At 41.0% G+C, this 25,314-nt stretch overlaps 4 non-coding genes across 4 annotated transcripts; all 4 read right to left on the bottom strand.

The window, feature by feature from the left end:
• Nucleotides 1-2,055: 2,055 nt before the first annotated feature.
• Nucleotides 2,056-2,127, bottom strand: Trnaw-cca. The gene has a single exon. It is a non-coding gene; the product is annotated as a tRNA-Trp (tRNA).
• A 1,522-nt stretch (nucleotides 2,128-3,649) lies between these two features.
• Nucleotides 3,650-3,721, bottom strand: Trnaw-cca. The gene has a single exon. It is a non-coding gene; the product is annotated as a tRNA-Trp (tRNA).
• Nucleotides 3,722-4,590: 869 nt separating this feature from the next.
• Trnaw-cca lies at nucleotides 4,591-4,662 on the bottom strand. Its single transcript has one exon. It is a non-coding gene; the product is annotated as a tRNA-Trp (tRNA).
• Nucleotides 4,663-11,490: 6,828 nt separating this feature from the next.
• Nucleotides 11,491-11,563, bottom strand: Trnag-ucc. The gene has a single exon. It is a non-coding gene; the product is annotated as a tRNA-Gly (tRNA).
• Nucleotides 11,564-25,314: the final 13,751 nt, after the last annotated feature.

Here is a 25,314-nt window from a genome sequence, read left to right as displayed (position 1 = left end):
AGAGGGACTGTAATGTACTTGAAGCAGAAATATATGCTCCATGCTCTTCATCGCCCTCATTTTTAACACATTTTCTGTTTTCCCTCTGGTGTTCCTAGTCTTACATCGACTTGGAGATTGTAGTAATGTCTCATTTCTTACACACAGAATACGCTGACAACTCCACCATACAATCCACTCTTTCAAGATATATTTCATTTTTTTATTCAAAATAGCAAAACTTTGAATTGACCCCGAGGTGATTTGAACCTGCACCAACCTTCTGATCTGGAGTCAGACGCTACCGTTGCGCCACAGGGCCGTCTGATAAAGCCACAAGAAGGGACTATAATGTACTTGAGCACAAATATATAATCCATGCTCTTGATCGCCCTCATTTTCAACATCTTCTGTTTTCCTCTGAATTGTTCCTCAGTCTTACATCGACTTGGGGGAATTGTAGTGATGTCTCATTTCTTACACACAGAAATACGCTGACAACTCGACAACACAATCCACTCTTTCAAGATATATTTCATTTTTTATTCAAAATGTAAAACTTTGAATTGACCCCGACGTGATTTGAACCGCAACCTTCTGATCTGGAGTCAGATTGCGTACCGAATTGGCACGGCAGAGGACTGTAATGTGGCAAACACCATCTCTAAGCTAGTACTCTACCTTCATCGCCCTCAGCTTTTACTTGTCTTCTGTTTCCTCTGGTAAGACCCTAGTCTTTTATCCGGCAGTAATGTGAAATATCTCTCGGCTACCACACAATACCTTTAGCCAAACTCACCGCTGATCCCTTTCAGATATGACTGTTTTGTCGTGTGACGTTGACCCGACGTGATTTGAACCACAACGCTGATCAGGTCAGACGCGCGCCACCGTTGCGCTACTGGTAGTCGATGAGAGACTGCATGTACTTGAAACACAATATACTCTCCGTAGCTACATCCTTCCTCGTTTTAATTTTACTTGCTTCTGTTTGCCTCTGAATTGTTCCTAGTCTTACATCGACTTGGAAATTGTAGTAATGTCTCATTTCTGACACACAGAAATACGCTGACAACTCGACAACACAATCCACTCTTTCAAGATATATTTCATTTTTTATTCAAAATAGCAAAACTTTGAATTGACCCGACGTGATTTGAACACGCAACCTTCTGATCTGGAGTCAGACGCGCTACCGTTGCGCCACAGGGCCGTCTGATAAGGTAGAGGACTATAATGTGCCAAGCACAAATATATAGCTCCATGCTCTACATCGCCCTCATTTTTAGCACATCTCTGTTTCCTCTGAATTGTTCCTAGTCTTACATCGACTTTGAAATTGTAGTAATGTCTCATTTCTTACACAAATACGCTGACAACTCCGCCATACAATCCTCTTTCAAGATATATTTCATTTTGTATTCAAAATAGCAAAACTTTGAATTGACACCGACGTGATTTGAACACGCAACCTTCTGATCTGGAGTCAGACTAGCGCTACCGTTGCGCCACAGGGCCGTCTGATAAGGCAGAGGGACTATAATGTACTTGAAGCTTTCAAATATATACTCCATGCTCTTCATCGCCCTCATTTTTTAACTTACATTTTCTGTTTTCCTCTGGTTGTTCCTGAGTCTTACATCGACTTTGAAATTGTAGTAATGTCTCATTTCTTACACACAGAAATACGCTGACAACTCCACCATACAATCCACTCTTTCAAGATATATTTCATTTTTATTCAAAATAGCAAAACTTTTGAATTGACCTCGACGTGATTTGAACACGCAACCTTCTGCATCTGGAGTCAGACGCGCTACCGTTGCGCCACCGGGCCGTTTGATAAGGCAGGGACTATAATGTACTTGAAGCACAAATATATACTCCATGCTCTTCATCGCCCTCATTTTTAACACATCTTCTGTTTTCCTCTGAATTGTTCCTAGTCTTACATCGACTTGGAAATTGTAGTAATGTCTCATTTCTTACACACAGAAATACGCTGACAACTCCACCATACAATCCACTCTTTCAAGATATATTTCATTTTTTATTCAAAATAGCCAAACTTTGAATTGACCCCGACGTGATTTGAACACGCAACCTTCTGATCTGGAGTCAGACGCGCTACCGTTGCGCCACAGGGCCGTCTGATACGGCGAGAGGACTATAATGTACTTGAAGCACAAATATCTACTCCATGCTCTACATCGCCCTCATTTTTCAACACATCTTCTGTTTTCCTCTGAATTGTTCCCCAGTCTTACATCGACTTGGAATCTGTAGTAATGTCTCATTTCTTACGCACAGAAATACGCTGACAACTCGACAACACAATCCACTCTTTCAAGATATATTTCATTTTTTATTCAAAATAGCCAAACTTTGAATTGACCCCGACGTGATTTGAACACGCAACCTTCGATCTGGAGTCAGACGCGCTACCGTTGCGCCACAGGGGACGTCTGATAAGACAGAGGACTGTAATGTACTTGAAGCACAAATATATAATCCATGCTCTACATCGCCCTCATTTTTTAACTTACATCTTCTGTTTTCCTCCTGAATTGTTCCCTAGTCTTACATCGACTTGGAAATTGTAGTAATGTCTCATTTCTGACGCACGAAATACGCTGACAACTCGACAACACAATCCACTCTTTCAAGATATGTTTCATTTTTATTCAAAATAGCCAAACTTTGAATTGACGGCTTACCGACGTGATTTGAACACGCAACCTTCTGATCTGGAGTCAGACGCTACCGTTGCGCCACAGGGCCGTCTGATACGGCTGAAGGGACTATAATGTACTTGAAGCACAAATATCTACTCCATGCTCTTCATCGCCCTCATTTTACAATACATCTGTTTTCCTCTGAATTGTTCCTAGTCTTACATCGACTTTGAAATTGTAGTAATGTCTCATTTCTTACACACAGAAATACGCTGACAACTCGACAACACAATCCACTCTTTCAAGATATATTTCATTTTTTATTCAAAATAGCAAAACTTTGAATTGACCCGACGTGATTTGAACACGCAACCTTCTGATCTGGAGTCAGACCGCGCTACCGTTGCGCCTGGGGCCGTCTGATACGGCGAGAGGACTATATAATGTACTTGAAGCACAAATATCTACTCCATGCTCTACATCGCCCTCATTTTTAACACATCTGTTTTCCTCTGAATTGTTCCTAGTCTTACATCGACTTGGAATCTGTAGTAATGTCTCATTTCTTACACACAGAAATACGCTGACAACTCGACAACACAATCCACTCTTTCAAGATATATTTCATTTTTTATTCAAAATAGCCAAACTGGGAATTGACCCCGACGTGATTTGAACACACCGGCGCTTCTGATCTGGAGTCAGACGCGCTACCGTTGCACCACAGGGACGTCTGATGATAAAGACAGAGGACTGTAACTAATGTACTTAGAGCGAGAAATCGCGCAATCCATTGCTCTTCATCGCCCTAGTTTTTTAACACATCTTCACCAGCATTCCTTCCTCTGAATTGTTCCCTGGTCTTACATCTGACTTTGAGATTGTGGTAATGTCTCATTTATTACACAGAGGAAATACGCTGACAACTCGACAATACAATCCCACTCTTTCAAGACATATTTCATTTTTTTATTCAAAATAGCAAAACTTTGAATTGACCCCGACGTGATTTGAACACGCAACCTTCTGATCTGGAGTCAGACGCGCTACCGTTGCGCCACAGGGCCGTCTGATAAGACAGAGGACTGTAATGTACTTTGAAGCACAAATATATGCTCCATGCTCTTCATCGCCCTCATTTTAACACATCTTCTGTTTTCCTCTGAATTGTTCCTAGTCTTACATCGACTTTGAAATTGTAGTAATAATCTCATTTCTTACACACAGAAATACGCTGACAACTCGACAACACAATCCACTCTTTCAAGATATGTTTCATTTTTTATTCGAAAATACTTAAAACTTTGAATTGACCCCGACGTGATTTGAACACCAACCTTCTGATCTGGAGTCAGACGCGCTACCGTTGCGCCACAGGGCCGTCTGATAAGGCGGAGGACTATAATGTACTTGAAGCACAAATATATACTCCATGCTCTTCATCGCCCTCATTTTAACACATCTTCTGTTTTCCTCTGAATTGTTCCTAGTCTTACATCGACTTTGAAATTGTAGTAATGTCTCATTTCTTACACACAGAAATACGCTGACAACTCGACAATCACAATCCACTCTTTCAAGATATATTTCATTTTTTTTTATTCAAAATAGCCAAACTTTGAATTGACCCCGACGTGATTTGAACACGCACAACCTTCTGATCTGGAGTCAGACGCGCTACCGTTGCGCCACAGGGCCGTCTGATAAGGGCAGAGGACTATAATGTACTTGAAGCACAAATATATACTCCATGCTCTTCATCGCCCTCATTTTAACATCTTCTGTTTTTCCTCTGAATTGTTCCTAGTCTTACATCGGCTTTGAGAGTGTAGTAATGTCTCATTTCTTACACACAGAAATACATGACAACTCGACAGCACAATCCACTCTTTCAAGATATATTTCATTTTTTATTCAAAATAGCAAAACTTTGAATTGACCCCGGCGTGATTTGAACACGCAACCTTCTGATCTGGAGTCAGACGCGCTACCGTTGCGCCACAGGGCCGTCTGATGTAAACAGAGGACAATGTACTTGAAGCCTCAAATAGCTCTCCATGCTCTTCATCGCCCTCATTTTTAGCACATCTTCGGTTTTCCTCTAGATTGTTCCTAGTCACCCATCGGCTTTGAAATTGCAAAAGTGATGTCGTCTCATTTCACAGAAATACGCTGACAGCTCGACAGCACAATCCACTCTTTCAAGATATATTTCATTTTCTTCAAATACCATGAGCTTTGGAATGGCCCCGACGTAATTTGGGCGCAGCCTTCTGATCTGAGTCGGGCGCTGCCATTGCTTCCACGGGACCGTCTGATAAATAAGAGGACTATAATGTTACTTGACACAAATATATATTCCATGCTCTTGATCGCCCTCATTTTTTAACACATCTTCTGTTTTCCTCTGAATTGTTCCTAGTCTTACATCGACTTTGGAAATTGTAGTGATGTCTCATTTCTTACACACAGAAATACGCTGACAACTCGACAACACAATCCACTCTTCAAGATATGTTTCATTTTTTATTCAAAATAGCAAAACTTTGAATTGACCCCGACGTGATTTGAACACGCAACCTTCTGATCTGGAGTCCAGACGCGCTACCGTTGCGCCACAAGGGCGATGATCGGACAGAGCTACTGTATGTACTTGAAGCGCTGAAATATACTCCGTAATGCTCTTCATCGCCCTCATTTTTTAACATATCTTCTGTTTTTCCTCTGAATTGTTCCCCAGTCTTGCATCGACTTTGAAATTGGCCAGTAAATATGCCATTTTCTTACACACGAAATACGCGGACAACTCGACAACACAATCCACTCTTTCAAGATATATTTCATTTTATTCAAAATAGCAAAGCTTGGAATTGACCCCGACGTGATTTGAACACGCAACCCTTCTGATCTGGAGTCAGACGCGCTACCGTTGCGCCACAGGGCCGATCTGATAGGGCAAGAGGTTTATAATAATGTACTTGACACAAATATATATTCCATGCTCTTCGTATCCCTCGTTTTTAACATCTTTGTTTTTCCTCTGAGTTGTTCCTAGTCTTGCATCGACTTTGAAATTGTAGTAATGTCTCATTTCTTACACACAGAAATACATACTGACAACTCGACAACACAATCACTCTTTCAGATATATTTCATTTTTATTCAAAATAGCCAAACTTTGAATTGTTGGTGACGTTGAACCGCGCAACCTTCTGATCTGGAGTCAGACGCGCTACCGTTGCGCCACAGGACCCGTCTGATAAGACGGAGGACTATAATGTTTCTTGAAGCACAAATATATACTCCATGCTCTTCATCGCGCCCTAGTTTTTAACACATCTTCTGTATTCCTCTGAATTGTTCCTAGTCTTACATCGACTTTGCGAAATTGTAGTAATGTCTCGTTTTCTTACACACAGAAATACGCTGACAACTCATTAACCCTGATCCACTCTTTCAAGAGATGAATATTTCATTTTGTATTCAAAATAGCGAACTTTTGAATTAATCCCGACGATGATTTGAACACGCAACCTTCTGATCTGGAGTCAGACGCGCTACCACCGTTGCGCCACAGGGCCGTCTGATGATAAGACGGAGGGACGCTATAATGTGCGCGAAACACAAATATATGCTCCATTATAACCATCGCCCTCATTTTTAACACATCTTCTGTTTTCCTCTGGAATTGGTCAGTCTTACATCGATGACTTTGAAATTGTAGTAATGTCGTTTTGCTTACACACAGAAATACGCTGACAACTCTGACAGCACAATCCACTCTTTCCAAGATATATTTCATTTTTTATTCAAAATAGCAAAACTTTAGATTGACCCCGACGTGATTTACGCAATAGCCTTCTGAGTCTGGGTCCAGACGCTACCGTTGCGCCACAGGGCCGTCTGACAAGACGGAGGACTGCCTTAATGTGCCAGAAGCACAAATATATATTATTCCGGCTTTCTTCACATCGCCCTCGTTTTTAACACATCTTCTGTTTTCCTCTGAATTGTTTCCTAGTCTTACATCGACTTTGAAATTGTGGTAATGTCTCATTTCTTACACACAGAAATACGCTGCTTGTCAGCTCGACAACACAATCCACTCTTTCAAGATATATTTCATTTTTTTATTCCAAAATATAGCAAAACTTTGAATTGACCCGATTTGAACACGCAACCTTCTGATCTGGAGTCAGACGCGCTTTACCGTTGCGCCACAGGGCCGTCTGATAAGGCCGAGAGGACTATAATGTTCTTGAAGCACAAATATATACTCCATGCTCTTCATCGCCTAGTTTTTAACACATCTTCTGTTTTCCTCTGAATTGTTCCTAGTCTTGCATCGACTTTGAAATTGTAGTAATGTCTCGTTTCTTGCACACAGAAATATACGCTGACAACTCGACAACACAACCCTTTCTTTCAAAGATATATTTCATTTTGACTTCAAAATAGCAAAGGCTTTGAATTATTGCGACGGTTGATTTGACACGCAACCTTCTGATCTGGAGTCAGACGCGCTACCGTTATTGCCACAGGGCCGTCTGATAAGACGGGAGGACTATAGTAACCTTAGAGCTTCGAATATATACTCCATGCTGTACATCGCCTCATTTTTCAAAACGCTCTTTCGTGCTCCTCTGAATTGTTCCCTAGTTACATCGACTTTGAAGTGTAGTAATGTCTCATTTTCTTACACACAGAAATACGCTGACAACTCGACAACGCAATCCACACTCTTTCAAGATATATTTCATTTTTTATTCAAAATAGCAAAACTTTAGAATTTGACCCCGACATTGATTTGAACACGCAACCTTCTGATCTGGGTCAGACGCGCTACCGTTGCGCCACCAGGGCCGTCCTGATGATAAGGCAGAGGAGGACTATATAATGTGCCCAGGCTACAAATATATGCTCCATGCTCTTCATCGCCCTGATTTTAACTTGCCCATCTTCTGTTTTCCTCTGAATTGTTCCTAGTGCTTACATCGACTTTGAAATTGTGGTAATGTCTCATTTCTTGACACACAGAAGTAATACGCTGACAACTCGACAACACAATCCACTCTTTCATGGATATATTTCATTTTTATTCAAAATATGGAAACTTTAGCAGATTGACCCCAAATGATTTGAACCTGCAACCTTCTGATCTGGAGTCAGACGCTACCGTTTGCCACAGGAATATCTGATAGAATGAGGGACTTATAATGTGAAGCCTATACTCCATGCTCTTCATCGCCTCATTTTTCAACACATCTTCTGTTTTCCTCTGAATTGTTCCTAGTCTTACATCGACTTTGAGAGTGACAGTAATGTCATTTTACACACAGAAATACGCTGACAACGATACAATCCACTCTTTCAAGAGATATGGCTGTTTTATTCAAAATAGCAAAGGCTTTGAATTGACCCCGTGATTTGAACACGCAACCTTCTGATCTGGAGTCAGACGCGCTACCGTTGCGCCACAGAGCCCGTCTGATAAAGACGAAGGACTATAATGTAATACTTGAAGCACAAATATAGCCTCCATGCTCTTCATCGCCCTCATTTCCAACACATCTTCTGTTTTTCCTGATTGTACCCAGTCTTACATCGACTTTGAAATTGTAGAAATGTCTCATTTCTTACACGAAAATACGCTGACAACTCGACAACACAATCCGCTCTTTCGAATACCGTATTTCGTTTTTTATTCAAATAGCAAAACTTTGAATTGACCCCGACGTGATTTGAACCACGCAACCTTCTGATCTGAGTCAGACGCGCTACCGTTAGCCACTGAACCGTCTGATAAGGTGGGGACTATAATGACTTGCCCACAAATATATACTCCATGCTCTTCATCCTCGCCCTCATTTTAACTCATCTTCTGTTTTCCTCTGAATTGTTCCTAGTCTTACATCGACTTTGAAATTGCTTAGTAATGTCTCATTTTCTTACACACAGAAATACGCTGACAACGAACAACACAATCCACTCTCTTTCAAGATATATTTCATTTTGTACATTCAAAATGGCAAACTTTAGATTGACCCCGACGTGATTTGAACCGCAACTTAACTTCTGATCAGGTCAGACCTTTGCTACCGTTACCGCCACAGACCCGTCTGATAAGACGAGAGGACTATAATGTTCTTGAAGCATGAAATATATACTCCATGCTCTTCGCTTCTTTAGTTTTAACACATCTTCTGTATTCCTCTGCTTAGTTTCTAATCTTACATCGACTTTGAAATTGTATGGTAATGTCTCGTTTCTGCTTACACAGAAATACGTGACAATCGACAACCTATTATCTTTCAAGATATATTTCGACTTTTGTCAAAATAGCAAAACTTTTGAATTATTGGCCCGACGTGTTTAATGCACCCAACCTTCTGATCGGAGTCAGACGCTACCGTTATACAGGACCCGTCTGATAAAGACGGGGACTATAGTAATACTTGAAGCACGATATATATTCCATGCTCTTCATCGCCCTCGTTTTTTAACGCATCTTCTGTTTTCCTCTGAATTGTTTCTAGTCTTACATCGACTTTGAAATTGTAGTAATGTCTCATTTCTTACACACACAGAAATACCTTTGACAACTCGACAACTGTTAATCCACTCTTTCAAGATATATTTCATTTTTTATTCAAATGTAAAGACTTTGAATTGACCCCGACGTGAACACGCAACCTTCTGATCTGGGTCAGACGCGCTACCGTTGCGCCACAGGGCCGTCTGATAAGACGGGGACTATAATGTTCTTGAAGCCTGAAATATATACTCCATGTACTCTTCATCGCCCTGGTTTTATACATCTTCTGTTTTTTCCTCTGAATTGTTCCCAGATCTTACATCGACTTTGAAATTGTAGTAATCTCGTTTCTTACACACAGAAATGCGCTGACAGCTCGACAACTGATCCTCTTTCAAGATATATTTCATTTTGTATTCAAATAGCAAAACTTTGAATTGACCCCGACGTGATTTGAACGCGCAACCTTCTGATCTGGGTCAGACGCGCTACCGTTGCGCCACGGGGCCGTCTGATAAAGACCAGAGGGATATAATGTGCCAGAGCACAAATATATATTCCATGCTCTTCATCGCCTCGTTTTTAACACATCTTCTGTTTCCTCTGAATTGTTCCTAGTCTTACATCGACTTTGAAATTGAAAGTAATGTCTCATTTCTTACACACAGAAATACCACGCTGACAACTCGACAACACAATCCACTCTTTCAAGATATATTTCATTTTTATTCGAAATAGCAAAACTTTGAATTGACCCGACGTGAACACGCAACCTTCTGATCTGGGTCAGACGCTACCACCGTTGCGCCAGGGCCGTCTGATAGACGAAGGTTCTATAATGTTCTTGGAAGCACAAATATATACTCCGTGCTCTTCGTAGCCCTGGTTTTTAACGCATCTTCTTATTCCTGAATTGTTCCTAATCTTACATCGACTTTGTGAAATTGTAGTAATGTCTCGTTTCTTACGCACAGAAATACGCTGACAACTCGACAACACAATCCACTCTTTCAAGATATATTTCATTTTGTATTCAAAATATAAAACTTTGAATTGACCCCGACGTGGATTTGAACCTGCAACCTTCTGATCTGGAGTCAGACCTTTATACCGTTGCGCCACAGGACGGCCCGTCTATTGATCAAGGCAGAGGGACTATAATGTATGAAACACAAATATATGCTCCATGCTCTTCATCGCCCTCATTTTAACTTACATCTTCTGTTTTCCTCTACGTTGTTCCCCAGTCTTACATCGACTTTGAAGTGGTAATGTCTCGTTTCTTACGCACAGAAATACGCTGACAACTCGGTAACCTAATCCACTCTTTCAAGATATATTTCATTTTTTATTCAAAATAGCAAAACTTTGAATTGACCCCCGACATTGATTTGAACCGCAACCTTCTGATCTGGAGTCAGACGCGCTACCGTTGCGCCGGGGCCAATCTGACAAGACGGGGACTAAATGTGCGAGCTTTCAAATATATATTCCATGCTCTTCATCGCCCTCGTTTTTACGCATCTTCTGTTTTTCCTCTGAATTGTTCCTAGTCTTACATCGACTTTGAAATTGTAGTCATGTCATTCTTACCGCACAGAAATGCGCTGACAACTCGACAACTGAAATCCCACTCTTTCAAGATATATTTCATTTTTTATTCAAAATAGCAAAACTTTTGAATTGACCCCGGCGTGAACTACGGCACTGATCTGGAGTCAGACGCGCTACCGTTATACAGGACCGATCTGATAGGAGCAGAGGGACTATAATGTTCTTGAAGCACAAATATATACTCATGCTCTTCATCGCCTAGTTTTTTATCTTCTGTTTTCCTCTGAATTGTTCCTAGTCTTACATCGACTTTGAAATTGTAGTAATGTCTCGTTTCTTACACACAAATACCTTTGACAGCTCGATAACTTCCTGGCCTTACTCTTTCAAGATATATTTCATTTTTTATTCAAAATAGCAAAACTTTTAGATTGGCCCGACGTGGTTGAACACACCAACCTTCTGATCTGGAAGGTCAGACCTTGCTACCGTTGTTACCCACAGGGCCGTCTGATATAAGGCAGAGGACTATAATGCGAAACAAATATATACTCCATGCTCTTCATCGCCCTCATTTTTCGAAACATCTTCTGTTTTCCCTCTGAATTGTTCCTAAGTCTTACATCGACTTTGAAATTGTGGTAATGTCTCATTTCTTACACACAGAAATACGCCTTAACTCGACAACACAATCCACTCTTTCAAGATATATTTCGATACATTCAAAGGAAATATAAAACTGTGAATTGACCCCGACGTGATTTGAACGCGCAACCTTCTGATCTGGAGGTCAGACGCGCTACCGTTGCGCCACAGGGCCGTCTGATAAGACGGGGACATAATGTACTTGAAGCACAAATATATACTCCATGCTCTTCATCGCCTCATTTTCAACACATCTTCTGTTTTCCTCTGAATTTATTGCCAATCTTGTCAGCTTTGAAATTGTAGTAATGTCTCATTTCTTACACACAGAAATACGCTGACAACTCGACAACACAATCCACTCTTTCAAGATATATTTTCATTTTTTATTCAAAATAGCAAAACTTTGAATTGACCCCGACGTGATTTGAACGCAACCTTCTGATCTGGAGTCAGACGCCTTTACCGTTGCCACAGGGCCCGCCCTGATAAGACAGAGGACTATAATGCTTGAAGCACAAATATATATTCCATGCTTTCTTCATCGCCCTCGTTTTTTAACATCTTCTGTTTTCCTCTGAATTGTTCCTAGTCTTACATCGACTTTAATTGTAGTAATGTCTCATTTCTTACGCACAAATGCAGCGGCAAACTCGACAACACAATCCCATACTTTCAGATATATTTCATTTTATTCAAAATAAGCAAAAACTTTGAATTGACCCCGACGTGAACCACGCAACCTTCTGATCTGGAGTCAGACGCGCTACCGTTGCGCCACGGGCCGATCTGATAAGGCCAGAGGGACTATAATGTTCTTGAAGCACAAATATATACTCCATGCTCTTGTCTTCAGTTTTGGCATCTTCTGTATTCCTCTGAATTGTTCCTAGTCTTACATCGACTTTGAAATTCCAGTAATGTCGTTTCTTACACACAGAAATACGCTGACAACTCGATAACCTGAAATCCACTCTTAAGATATATTTCATTTTTATTTATAGAAACTTTGAATTATTGACGTGATTCGAACCGCAACCTTTGATCTGAGTCAGACCCCTTGCTACCGTTATTACCACAGGACGTCTGATAAGGCGAAGGACTATAATGTATTACTTGAAGCACAAATATATGCTCCATGCTCTTCATCGCCCTCGTTTTCCTTACATCTTCTGTTTTCTTTGAATTGTTCCTAGTCTTACATCGGCTTTTGAAATTGTAGTAATGTCACCGGTTTCTTACACACAGAAATACATACGACAACTCAACACAATCCCTCACTGAATATATTTCATTTTTTTATTCAAAATATAAAACTTTGAATTGACCCCGTGTCAGTTGAACGCACGCAACCTTCTGATCTGGAGTCAGACGCGCTACCGTTGCGCCACAGGGCCGTCTGATACAAGGGCAAGAGGGACTATAATGTTACTTGAAGCACAAATATATACTCCATGCTCTTCATCGCCCTCATTTTTCAACACATCTTCTGTTTTTCCTCTCTGAATTGTGCCAGTCTTACATCGACTTTGAAATTGTGGTAATGTCTCGACTTTCTTACACACAGAAATACGCTGACAACTCGACAACACAATCCACTCTTTCTAGAATATGTTTCAGAACATTCAAAATAGCAAAACTGAATTATTTGACATTGATTTATCAGATTGCTGCAACCTTCTGATCTGGAGTCCAGACGCGCTACCGTTATTACAGGGCCCGTCTGATAAGGAAGGACTATAATGTACTTGAAGCACAAATTATATACTCCATGCTCTTCATCGCCCTCATTTCTGAAGCATCTTCTGTTTTTCCTCCTGTGGGTGTTCCTAGTCTTACATCGACTTTGAAAATTGTAGTAATGTCTCATTTCTACACACAGAAATACGCTGACAACTCGACAACACAATCCACTCTTTTCAAGATATAGTACCATTTTTGTTCCACAGTAAGCAAAACTGTGAATTGACCCGACGTGATTTGAACACACGCAACCTTCTGATCTGGAGTCAGACGCGCTACCGTTGCCACGGGACCGTCGATGAGCCAGAGGTTATAATGTACTTGAAGCACAAATATATACTCCATGCTCTTCATCGCCCTCATTTTCTTCACATCTTCTGTTTTCCTCTGAATTGTACCGTCTTTACATCGACTTTGAGTGGTAATGTCTCATTTCTTACTGCACAGAAATACGCTGACAACTCGACAACACAATCCACTCTTTCAAGATATGTTCGACATTCCGAAATAGCAAAACTTTGAATTGACTGACGTGATTTGAACACGCGACCTGATCTGGGTCAGACGCGCGCTACGTTATACAGGGCCGCCTGATAGACGGGACTATAATGTACTTAAAACACAAATATATGCTCAGCCTCTACATCGCCTCATTTTCAACTATACATCTTCTGTTTCCTCTGGTGTTCTACAGTCTTACATCGACTTTGGAAATTGTAGTAATGTCTCATTTCTTACACACAGAAATACGCTGACAACTCGACAACACAATCCACTCTTTCAAGATATATTTCATTTTTTTTATTCAAAATAGCAAAACTTTGAAATGACCCGACGTGATTTGAACCTTGCACCAACCTTCTGATCTGGAGTTGAACGCGCTACCGTTGCCACGGGGCCATCTGATGAAGACGGGGACTATAATGTGCCAGAAGCACAAATATATATTCCATGCTCTTAAAATGCGCCCTCGTTTTTAACACATCTTCATCTGTATTCCTCTGAATTGTTCCTAGTGCCATGGAAGCTTTGAAATTGTAGTAATGTGTCTCGTTTCTTCACACAGAAATACATGACAACTCGATGACACAATCCACTCTTTTCAAGATATATATATTTCGAAACTTTATTCAAAATAGCAAAACTTTTGAATTGACTGACGTGATTCAGACACCCAACCTTCTGATCTGGAGTCAGACGCGCTACCGTTGTGCCACAGAACCCGTCTGATAGACGGGGACTATAATGTGCAGAAGCACAAATATGCTCTTCATCGCCCTCATTTTCAACACATCTTCTGTTTCTTTAGATTGTTCCCTGAGTCCCCATCGACTTTGAAATTCAATGTCTCATTTCTTACACAGAAATGCCCCGACAACTCAACAACACAATCCACTCTTTCAAGATATATTTCATTTTTATTCAAAATAGCAAAACTTTGAATTGACCCCTGACGATGATTTGAACACGCAACCTTCTGATCTGGGTCAGACGCTACCGTTGCGCCACAGGGGCCGTCTGATAAGGCCGAAGACTATAATGTACTTGAAGCACAAATATATACTCCATGCTCTTCATCGCCCTCATTTTTTCAACACATCTTCTGTTTCCTCTGAATTGTACCCGATCTTGCATCGACTTTGAAGGTGTAGCAGTAATGTCATTTTCTTACACACAGAAATACGCTGACAACTCGACAACACAATCCACTCTTCAAGATATATTTCATTTTGTATTCAAAATAGCAAAACTGAATTGGCCCGACGTGATTTAGACACAACCTTCTGATCTGGAGTCAGACCTTGCTTTTCGTTGCGCCACGGAGACCGTCTGATAAAACAGAGGACATAATGTGCGGTACAAATATATACTCCATGCTCTTCATCGCCCTAGTTTTTAACACATCTTTGTCTTCCTCTGAATTGTTCTAGTCTTACGCGGCTTTGAAATTTAGCGAAGTAGGTCTCATTTCTCTTTACACAAATGACAACTCGACAACAATCCCACTCTTTCAAGATATATTTCATTTTATTCAAAATAGCAAAACTTTGAACCCATTTGACGTGATTTGAACACGCAACCTTCTGATCTGGAGTCAGACGCGCTACCGTTGCGCCACAGGGGCCGATCTGATAAAGACCGAAGGACTATAATGTACTTGAAGCACAAATATATACTCCATTACTCTTCATCGCCCTCATTTTCAACATATCTTCTGTTTTCGCCGATTTGTTCCCAGTCTTACATCGGCACGAAATTGTAGTAATATTACCATTTCTTACACAGAAATACTGACGAACTCGGCAACACAATCCACTCTTTTCAGGATAATTTCATTTTTATTCAAATAGCGAAACTGAATTGACCCCCGACGTGGTTTGAACACGCAACCTTCTGGTGATCTGGGTCAGACTGGCAGCACCGTTGCGCCAGGGGCCGTCTGATAAGGGCGGGGACTATAATGTGCCAGAGCGCAAATATGGCCTCCTCTTCCCCATCGCCCATAATTTTTAACTCATCTTCTGTTTTTTCCTCCAATTTGTTCCTAGTCTTACATCGACTTTGAAATTGTAGTAATGTCTGTTTACGCACAGAAATACGCTTAACTCGACAATACAATCCACTCTTTTCAAGATATATTTCATTTGTATTCAAAAGCCAGCAAAACTTTAGATTGAGCAGTGATTTGAACACGCAACCTTCTGATCTGGAGTCAGACGCGCTACCGTTGCGCCACAGACCGTCCTGATAGACGAAGGGACTATAATGTACTTGAAGCACAAATATATACTCCATGCTCTTCATCGCCTCATTTTCAGCATATCTTCTGTTTTTCCTCTGAATTGTTCCCCAGTCTTACATCCGACTTTGAAATTGTAGTAATGTCTGTTCTTACACACACAGAAATACGCTTCAACTAACTCGACAACACAATCCCTCTTTCAGATATATTTCATTTTGTTAAAATATGAAGGCACGTTGACCCCCGACGTGATTTGAACACACAACCTTCCTGATCTGGAGTCAGCACTACCGAACATACAGGACCGTCGATAAGGCAGAGAGGGACTATAATGTATGAAACACAAATATATATTCCATACTTCACATCCCTCGTTTTTTGCTCCCACATCTTCTGTTTTCCTCTGAATTGTTCCTAGTCTTGCATCGACTTTGAAGAGTGTAGTAATGTCTCATTACACACAGAAATACGCTGACAACTCGACAACCTGATATCATCTTTCAAGATATATTTCATTTTGTATTCAAAATAGCAAAACTTTGAATTGACCCATTTGTGAACACGCAACCTTCTGATCTGGGTCAGACGCGCTACCGTTGCTGGAGCCCGTCTGATAAAGGCGAGGACTATAATGTTCTTGGAAAACGCAAATATACTCCATGCTCTTCATCGCCTGGTTTTGGCTTGTCTCTGTATTCCTCTGAATTGTTCCCTGATCCCCCTCGACTTTGAAATTGCGGTAAAATATACCGTTTCTTACGCACAAAATGCGCTGACAACTCTATTACTCTTTCAAGATGTAACGTTTCATTTGTATTCAAATAAGCGAAACTTGAATTGACCCGACGTGATTTGAACCGCACCAACCTTCTGATCTGGAGTCAGACGCTACCGTTGCGCCACGGACCGTCTGATAAGGCAGAAGGACTATAATGTACTTGAAGCACAAATATACTCCATGCTCTTCATGCTGAACGCTTACATGCCTGTTTTCCTCTGAATTGATCTTACATCGACTTTGAAGTTAGTAATGTCTCGTTTCTTACACACGCAGAAGCGCGACAACTCGATAGCCTGAAATCCACTCTTTCAAAGTATGGCTTCATTTTTTATTCAAAATGGCGAAAGAGCTTTGAATTGGCTGACGTGATTTGAACACGCAACCTTCTGATCTGGATGGGCGCGCTACCGTTGTGCCACAGGGCCGTCTGATAAGACGAAAGGACTATAATGTGCCAGGCACAAATATGCTCACTCCACATGCTCTTCATCTTTCGCCCTCACATTTTTCAACCCATCTTCTGTTTTCCTTTGAATTGTTCCCCTAAGTCTTACATCGACTTTGCGAATTGTAGTAATGTCTCATTTCTTACACACAAAATACCTTTGACGCTCGACAACACAATCCACTCTTTCAAGATATATTTCATTTTTTTATTCAAAATAGCAAAACTTTGAATTGACCCGACGTGATTTGAACGCGCGACCTTCTGATCTGGAGTCAGACGCTTCTGAATTGCTCCTGGGGCCGTGATAGAGCAGAGGACCTAAATATTACTTGAAGCACAAATATACTCCATGCTCTTCGCATCGCCTCGGTAAGCATCTTCTGTTTCCTCTGAATTGGCCTTCGATCTTACATCGGGGCTTTGAAATTGGTAATGTCTCATTTTCTTTTACAGAAATGGCGACAACTCGACAACACAATCCACTCTTTCAAAGCATATTTCATTTTGTATTCAATATAAAACTTTGAATTGACCCGACGTGATTTGAACACACCAACCTTCGATCTGGAGGTCAGACCGCGCTACCGTTGCGCCACGGGGCCGTCTGATAAGACGGGGATATATAATGTGCCGAAGCGCAAATATATGCTCCATGCTCTTCATCGCTAGTTTTAACACATCTTCTGTTTTTTCCTCTGAATTGTTCTAGTCTTACACTTTTGTGAAATTGTAGTAATAAATATGTTTCTTGCAAATGCGCTGACAATCGACAACACAATCCCTCTTTCAAGATATATTTCATTTTTTATTCAAGAAATAGCAAAACTTTGAATTGACCCGACATTGATTTGAACGCAACCTTCTGATCTGGGGTCAGACGCTTTACCACCGTTGCATACAGGTGTCGATAAAACAGGGGACTATAATGTACTTGAAACCACAAATGTCTCCATTATCTTCATCGCCCTAAGTTTTTATACATCCTTCTTCCTCTGAGATTTACGTTTCCTGGTCGCTTACATCGACTTTGAATTGTAGTAGGGTCTCATTTCTTACACACGATACGCTGACAACTCGACCAACCTGATCGCTCTTTCAGAGATATGTTTCATTTTTATTCAGAATAGCAAAACTTTGAATTGACCGACATTGATTTGAACCGCAACCTTCCGATCTGGGTCGGACGCGCTACCGTTGCGCCACAGGGCCATTCGGTAGACGAAGAGACCTGTCCATGTACTTGAAGCACCGAATACTTCTGCTCCATGCTCTTCATCGCCCTAGTTTTAACACATCTTCTGTTTTCCTCCTGGTGTTTCCTAGTCTTACATCGACTTTAAAGATTGCGCTTTAGTAATGTCTCGTTTCTTACGCACGAAATGCGGGCGATAGGCGGACGATACGAGGACGCCATTTTGGGCATTCAAATAGCAAAACTTTGAATTGACCGACGTGAGTTTGAACACGCAACCTTCTTGTTGATCTGGGTCAGACGCGCTTTACCGTTGCGCCACGGAACGATCTGATGAACGGGATATGTGTACTTGAGCACAAATATATACTCCATGCTCTTACATCTAACCCTAGTTTTAACACATCTTCTGTTTTACTCCGATTGTTCTAGTCTTACATCGACTTTGGTATGATATTATAGGCTGCTTTACAGAAATGCAGCGACGACTCGACAGCACAATCTGCTCCTTTCAAGAGATATGTTCATTTTGTATTCAAAATAGCATTTGAATTGACCTGACGTGATTTGAACCACACCTTCGATCTGAATTCAGGAATACTTGCTACGTTGCTTACAGGATAGATCTGATAAGGCCAGAGGGACTATAATGGCGGCTTTAGTGTATACTCCATGCTCTTCATCAACCCTAGTTTTTAACACATCTTCCTGTCTTCCTCGTTGATTTCCTAGTCTTACATCGACTTTTGAAATTGTCTCATTTTCTTACACACAGAAATACGCTGACAACTCGACAACACAATCCACTCTTTCGGAATATGGTTTGTTTTTATTCAAAATAGCAAAACTTTGATTGACCTGACGTGATTTGAACGCAACCTTCTGATCTGGAATTGGACGCGCTACCGTTTGCGCCACAGGACCCGCCCTGGTAAAGGGCGGGGTTCTAAATGTGCCAGAGCACAAATATATATACTCCGTAACCTTTATTACTTTTCGAACAACGCATCTTCTTCTGTTTTCCTATCTGAATTTATTTTAATTATCGACTTTGAAATTGTAGTAATGTCTCATTTCTTAGAAATACGCCGCTGACAACTCGACAACGCTAATCCACTCTTTAAGATATATTTGCCATTTTGTTAAAATGTAAAACGATTGACCCGGCGTGATTTGAACCGCACCAACCTTCTGATCTGGAGTCAGGCGCTACCTGCGTTGCGCCACAGGGCCGCTGATGGGCGGGGACTATAATGTGCCAAGCGCAAAATGTATACTCCATGCTCTTCATCGCCTCATTTCAACATCTTCACGCGACACTCCAGTTGTTCCAGATCGCGCCGACTTTATGATGTAATGTGTGTTCCTTTACGCACAGAAATACCTTGACAACTCGGTAACGTCCCTCGCAGATATAACATTTTCTTCATCAACCAAAACTTTGAAATAGCTGACGTGATTTGAACACGCAACCTTTCTGATCACTGAGTCAGACGCGCTACCACCGTTGCGCCACAGAGGAAGGCCCGTCCTGATAAAGACGGGGACTATAATAATAACCCGGAAACCTATATATATTCCATGCTCTTCATCGCCCTCGTTTTAACGCATCTTATGACTTCCTCTATGCGATTACCACAGTGTACATCGACTTTAGAGTAGCGAAGTAATGTCATTTCTTACACAGAAATACCTTGACAACTCGACAACACAATCCACTCTTTCAAGATATATTTCGTTTTTATTCAATGTAAAACTTTGGAATTGTTTGAAATGATTTAGAACCTTTCTTCTTCTGATCCGAATTCAGACGCGCTACCGTTGCGCCACAGGGCCCGTCCTGATAAGACGGGACTTATAATGTAAAACAAATATATCTCCATGCTCTTCACATCGCCTAGTTTTTACTTACATCTTCTGTTTCCTCGAATTGTTTGATGGCATCGGGCGGTGGCGGCGTATACCGTTTCTTTTTTGCGAGCGCGAACGGCTCAACGATAAACCTGGTGCGTTTTCCGGTAAAGGCAGCGAGCTTTGGGTAAATTTGTTTGGAACGGATGTGGAATGAACGCAGGCGGACTTCGCGGCGATATGGCTTCCGTATTTTCGTTTTGCATCTTCTGTTTTCCTCTGAATTGTTCCCCTAGTCTTGCATCGACTTTGAAATTGTAGTAATATCTCATTTCTTACACACGAAAATACGCTGACAACTGGACAACACAATCCACTCTTTCAGATATATATTTCATTTTGTATTCAAAATAACAAAACTTTAGATTGACTTCGACGTGATTTGAACACGCAACACCTTCGATCTGAGGTCTGAAACGCGCTACCATGTTACCTGCCACGAGGCAAATCTCGATCAGGCAGAAGGACTATATTGTACTTGAAGCACAAATATATGCTCCATGCTCTTCGCCCTAGTTTTAACCCTTCTGTTTTCCTCTGAATTGTTCCCTAGTCACTACATCTGACTTTGAGTAAATTGTAGTACTGTCTCATTTCTTACGCACAGAAAGCCGCTGACAACTCATTTAACTTTAATCCTTTCTTTCAAGATATATTTCATTTTGTATTCAAAATAACAAAACAGTGAATTGACCCCGACGTGATTTGAACCACGCAACCTTCTGATCTGGAGTCAGACGCTACCGTTGTGCTCCTGGGGCCGTCTGATAGAATGAGAGGTTATAATGTACTTGAAGCACAAATATACTCATGCTCTTCATCGCCTAGTTTTTAACACATATTCTTCTGTGTCTTCCTCTGGATTGTTCCTAGTCTTACATCGACTTTGAAATTTGGCAAGTGTCTCATTTCTTACACACAGAAATACATGACAACTCGACAACACAATCCACTCTTTCAAGATATATTTCATTTTGTATTCAAAATAGCAAAACACTGAATTGACCCGACGTGATTTGAACACACAACCTTCTGATCCTGGAGTCAGACGCGCTACCGTTGCGCCGGAATACCTGATAAGACGGAGGGACTACTGTGTGCTTGAAGCACAAATATGCCTCCATGCTCTTCATCGCCCTCATTTCCAACACATCTTCTGTTTCCCTCTGAATTGTACCCAGTCATCGAGCTTTGAAATTGTAGTAATGTCTCATTTCTTCACACGAAATACGCTGAGCCATCGACAACTTCACAATCCACTCTTTCCAAGATATATTTCATTTTTTTATTCAAAATAGCAAAACTTTTACGAATTGACCCGACATTGATTTGAACGCAGTAACCTTCTGATCTGGGTCAGACGCGCTACCGTTGCGCCACAGGGCCATCTGATGAATAGGGGACTATAATGTGCCGAAGCACAAATATATGCTCCGTATGGCTTCATCATATCGGTACTGTTAGCCCACGTGTTTTCCTCTGAATTGATTTCCCAGTCTTACATCGACTTTGAAATTGTAGTAATGTCTCATTTCTTACACACAGAAATACGCTGACAACTCGACAACACAATCCACTCTTTCAAGATATATTTCATTTTTGAAATTCAAAATATGAAACTTTGAAATGACCCCGACGTGGTTTTGAACACACTGACGCTCGATCTGGAGTCAGACGCTGGAACTGCTTGGGGCATCTGATAAGACAGAGGGACTATACCAATATGCGCCGGCCACAAATACTCTTCCATGCTTCATCGCCCTCGTTTTTTAACACATCTTCTGTTTCCTGAATTGTCGTTACATCGTTTGAAGGTGGCGGTATGTCTCATTTCTTACACGCAATGCGCTGACAACTCATTAACTTCGTCACTCTTTCAGGATATATTTCATTTTTTATTCCAAAATAGCAAAACTTGAATTGACCCGACGATGATTTGAACGCACAACCTTCTGATCTGGAGTCAGACGCGCCACAGGGCCGTCGATAAGACGGAGGGACATAATGTGCGAGCACGAATGCCTCCATGCTCTTCATCGCCCTAGTTTTTTAACATCTTCTGTTTTCCTCTGAATTGTTCCTAGTCTTACATCGACTTTGAAATTGTAGTAATATCTCATTTCTTACACACAGAAATATAGACAACTCGACAACACAATCCCTCTTTCAAGATATATATTTCATTTTTTTTATTCCAAAATAGCAAAACTTTTAGATTGACCCCGGCAATGAGGACGAACCGCAACCTTCTGATCTGAGTCAGACGCTACCGTTATTACCACAGGGCCGTCTGATGAGCCGGAAGGACTATAATGAAATATTGCTGAAGCACAAATATATATCATGCTCTTCTGTCGCCCTCATTTTAACACATCTTCTGTTTCCTCACAAGATTGTTCCCAGTCTTACATCGACTTTGAGAGTGTAAGTAATGTCTCATTTCTTACGCACGAAATACGCTGACAACTCGACAACACAATCCACTCTTTCAAGATATATTTCATTTTGTATTCAAAATAGCAAAGAACTTTGAATTGACCCCGACGTGTTGAACGCATAACCTTCTGATCTGAGTCAGACGCTACCGTTGCGCCACAGACCAAATCTGATAAGCCGGAGGACTATAATGTAGCGAGAAACGCAAATATATACTCCATGCTCTTCGTCGCCCTAGTTTTTTAACACATCTTCTGTTTTCCTCTGAATTGTTCCTAGTCTTACATCGACTTTGAAATTGTGGTAATGTCTCGTTTCTTACACACAGAAATACGCTGACAGCTCGACAACACAATCCATATCTTTCAAGATATATTTCATTTTTTATTCAAAATAGCAAAACTTTGAATTGACCCCGACATTGATTTGAACACGCAACCTTCTGATCTGGGTCAGACGCGCTACCGTTGCGCCACGGAATAATCTGATAAGACGGGGGACTATAATGTACTTGGAAGCACAAATGCTATACTCCATGCTCTTCATCGCTAGTTTTAACACATCTTCTGTCTTCCTCTGAATTGTTCCTGAATCTTACGTCGACTTTGAAATTGTAGTAATGTCTCGTTTCTTACACGGAAATACGCTTGTCAACTCGACAACTACAATCCTCTTTCCAGATATATTTCGTTTTTATTCAAAATATAAAGACTTTGAATTGACCCGACGTGATTTGAACCGCAATATCTGATCTGGAGTCAGACGCTACCGTTGCGCCACGGAGACCGTCTGATAAATGAAGGGACTATAATACTTGAAGCACAAATATATACTCCATGCTCTTCATCGCCCTCATTTTTAACACATCTTCTGTTTTTCACTGAATTGTTCCCCAGTCTTACATCGACTTTGAAATTGTAGTAATGTACCATTTCTTACACAGAAATACGCTGACAACTCGACAACGATACTCTTTTCCAAGATGATATATTTCATTTTGTATTCAAAGATAGCAAGGCAGATTGACCCGACATTGATTTGTGAACGCAACCTTCTGATCTCAGGTCAGACGCGCTACCGTGCGTCACAGGGCCGTCTGATGATAAGACCGGAAGGACTACTTATAATGTACTTGAAACACAAATATATACTCCATTCAACTGTCGCCCTAGTTTTAACATCTTCTGTTTTCCTCTGAATTGTTCCTAGTCTTACATCGACTTTGAAATTGTAGTAATGTCTCATTTCTTACGTACAGAAATACGCTGACAAACAAACAGCACAATCCACTCTTTCAAGATATATTTCATTTTTTTATTCAAACTTTGAATTGACCCCGACGTGATTTGAACCGCAACGGCAACTTCACGGTCTGGAGTCCAGACGCGCTACCGTTGCGCCACAGGACCGTCTGATAAGACGGGGACTATAATGTACTTGACACAAATATACTCCATGCTCTTCATCGCCCTAGTTTTTAACACATCTTCATCTTCCTCTGAATTGTTCCTGGTCTTACGTCGACTTTGAAATTGGTAATGTCTCATTTCTTACACACAGAAATACGCCTGACAACTCGACAATGCAATCCACTCTTTCAAGATATATTTCATTTTTATTCAAAATATGGCAAAACTTTGAATTGACCCCGACGTGATTTGAACACGCAACCTTCTGATCTGGAGTCAGACGCTACCGTTGCGCCACAGGGCCGTCTGATAAGACGAGGTCTCAATGTACTTGAAGCACAAAATATACTCCATGCTCTTCATCGCCCTAGTTTTAACGTCTTGTTTTCCTCTACTGGATTGTTCCTAGTCTTACATCGACTTTGAAATTAGTAATGTCTCGTTTCTTACGCAGAAATACGCTGACAACTCGACAACACAATCTTTCGAGATATATTTCATTTTTTACTTCAAAATAGCAAAACTTTGGAATTGACCCCGACGTGGTGAACACGCAACCTTCTGATCTGGAGTCAGACGCTACCGTTGCGCCACAGGGCCGTCCTGATAAAGGCAGAGAGGACTATAATGTACTTGAAACACAAATATATACTCCATGCTCTTCATCTAGCCTGGTTTTAACTTGCATCTTCTGTCTTCCTCTGAATTGTTCCTGAGTCGCGTCGACTTCGGTAGCAGTAATCATTTTCTTACCACACAGAAATACGCTGACAACTCGACAATACAATCCACTCTTTCAAGATATATTTCATTTTATTCAAAATAGCAAAACTTTGAATTATTGATGATTTGAACTACATAACCTTCTGATCTGGGTCAGACGCTACCGTTGCGCCACAGGGCCGAATCTGATAAGACAGAGGGAACTATAATATTACTTGAAGCACAAATATATACTCCATGCTCTTCATCGCTAGTTTTTAACATCTTCTGTTTTCCTCTGAATTGTTCCCTAGTCTTACATCGACTTTGAAATTGTAGTAATGTCTCATTTCTTACACAGAAATACCTTTGACCAAACTCTGACAACACAATCCACTCTTTTCCGGATATATTTCGTTTTATTCAAAATAGCAAAACTTTGAATTGACCCCGACGTGATTTGAACTACGCAACCTTCTGATCTGGAGTCAGACCGCGCTACCACGTTGCGCCACGGGGCCGTCTGATGGGCGAAGGACATAATGTGCCCAGGCTTTACGA

Source organism: Haliotis rubra, unplaced genomic scaffold (genome assembly GCF_003918875.1).
Source record: "Haliotis rubra isolate DU_JTF1 unplaced genomic scaffold, ASM391887v1 Scf1132, whole genome shotgun sequence".
Taxonomy (NCBI): domain Eukaryota; kingdom Metazoa; phylum Mollusca; class Gastropoda; order Lepetellida; family Haliotidae; genus Haliotis; species Haliotis rubra.
This window is presented reverse-complemented; position numbering and strand designations above follow the sequence as displayed.